Genomic DNA, 2,500 nt, shown 5'->3' with positions numbered 1-2,500 from the left:
TACTAATATCTTCTCCTTCAGCTTTGACAAAGTTTAGCAAACGTTTTAGCAGAGAGGCTCAACAAAGTAATTTATAAGCTAGTAAACGAGAATCAGGTAGGATACATTAGAGGCAGGAATATCGCCACAGTTATAATATCAATAGATGACCCGATCAATTATTTAAACACAACCAGTAAAGCTGGGCACTTACTTGCAGTTGACTTTTCTAAAGCTTTCGACTCACTCTGTCTCTAAAACCTTTATGCAACATGTACTTCAAGTATTTGGTTTTGGTACCGATTTTCAGAGATGGGTTTATGTTTTGAATAATGGTATCTCAAGTTCTGTTAACCACGGTGGATGGATATCTGAACCTTTCAGTCTTTCTTGCGGAATTAGACAAGGTTGCCCTTTCTCGCCCCTTAGCTTTTGTTTTAGCCGTAGAAGTGGTAGCCATTAAGATTAGAAATAGTACAATAGTAGGTATTAAACAATTGATTTCTGCTGAGAGAGACGCAGTTTATTAAAAACAAATCAAATGGCTGAGGATACAACAATTAAATTAGCCATGATAATAAATATTAATATCTTCTTCTCCCTCAACTTTGTGAAGTGTCATTGGCATAAAAAAAAATGTTCACCATACTCTTTCAGATCTGTCGGTTGTGTGTCAAAGTCTGGGTCTCTCTGCAGATGGTTCTCCTGTTCATTTTGCAATGTTTTCAGTCCGTCCATCCATTCTCTGTCTGACCTTCTGTCTCCCTCCCTCAGTATTTCATTGGAAGATTGTTTTAGCAAGGCCGTTGAATCTTGTTACTTGCCATACCAGCTTAATTGTAATACCCACGTATGCATTTTATAAAATTGGAATAATGCACATTGTCAAATAGCTGAGAGAGAAGACACAGAGAGGGAGGGAGACAGAGAGAGTGAGGCCGAGAGAGAGAGGGAGCAAGAGAGAGAGAGAAGGAGAGAGAGAGAGCCCGAGAGAGAAAACAAGAGAGAGAGAGAGAGAGAGAGAGAGAGAGAGTCAAGCAGACAGCGAGACAGACAGGCAGACAGACAGAGACTGAGACACACAGAGAGAGCGACAGAAAGGGAGAGGAACATCAAGCACACACATGGGAGCACACACGCGCGCTTGCGTGACAAAAAAAAAGCAAAACAAAACAAAACAAACAAAAAATCTCTATTGATTGCTGCCCCTCCCCCCTCCCCCCATCCTCCAGCCCCCTCTGTCAAATTTCCGCTTCTGGTAATTTCACAAATAATCCAGTAACATCAGACAAAAATTTATATGGAAAAAAAAAGAAGTTTAAGCTGGCTTTCGCTGGCTGTTCCCATGCAACAGAAAAATTGCTCCAGAGTCCAGGCCTGAGGTAAGACCCCCAAGCAAGCAGGCATCCCAACAGACAGCATGAGGGCAGATAAGGTAAGGCTTCAGAGTTCAGCAGAAAGGTTTTTCTTTTTGCTTTGTGTGTGTGTGTGTGTGTGTGTGTGTGTGTGTGTGTGTGTGTGTGTGTGTGTGTGTGTGTGTGTGTAGTACACATGCGGACTTGTGTGTGTGTGTGTGTGTGTGTGTGTGTGTGTGTGTGTGTGTGTGTGTGTGTGTGTATCTGTGTCTGTGTCTGTATATGTGTGTCTATATGTCTGTGTATCTGTGTCTGTTTTCCAGAATTTGGAACTTATTTGGGGGGAGGGGGGGGGTGCTCCGTGGGAGTATATTCTCATTCGGATGAGAATGATAAATCGATAAATCGAGATCCCGTGTGCAGCACACACTTCGCGTACAAACATAAAAGAGCCCATGGCAACAAAAGGGTTGTCCTCTAGCAGGAGAAATCCACTGAGTCTGTGTGTGTGTGTGTGTGTGTGTGTGTGTGTGTGTGTGTGTGTGTGTGTGTATGTGACTGCTTTATAGCTAATATTCATGCATGTGTTTAAGCATGTCAGTGTTGGTTTGTTTTTTTTTTGTTTTTTTTTATTTTACATTCTTTGTTTTGGAAAATGCCCATCCTAATGTAACGCTTCTTTTTTCTTTTTCTTTTTTTTTTTTTGTATTGTTGGTTCCATCTTTTTCCCCCCTTTGGTTATTTTAGTCTTTTATTCTCTCTATGAAAAGAAGTCCCGCTTGTCCATTCATTCATCCATCCATCCATTCATTCATTCCTCCATTTATTCCTTCATTTATTCATTCATATTCTCTCTCTCTCTCCTTCTCCATCCAGCCCGTTTCTCCAGGCACTTCCCCTCTCCTTTCCTCGGCCTTCTTTCGTTCTTTCTTTCTGTCTCTCCCACTTCCAGCTGTCTTCCTTGATTCCAACACTATGCATTGAGCATGAAGAGCGTTCAAGGAGAATATACGCTTTTTTTGTGTGTGTGTGTGTGCTGGAGAAGCACAATGGAAGGTATTCACAGAGAGAGAGAGAGAGAGAGAGAGAGAGAGAGACAAAGAGACAGAGATACCGGAGGGGGTGGGGGGGAGACAAAGTGTGTGCGTGCGTGCGTGTGTGGATGT

This window comes from Babylonia areolata, chromosome 13 (genome assembly GCF_041734735.1).
Source record: "Babylonia areolata isolate BAREFJ2019XMU chromosome 13, ASM4173473v1, whole genome shotgun sequence".
Taxonomy (NCBI): Eukaryota; Metazoa; Mollusca; class Gastropoda; order Neogastropoda; family Buccinidae; genus Babylonia; species Babylonia areolata.
The sequence above is the reverse complement of the archived record's forward strand: the minus strand, read 5'-3'. Positions refer to the sequence as shown.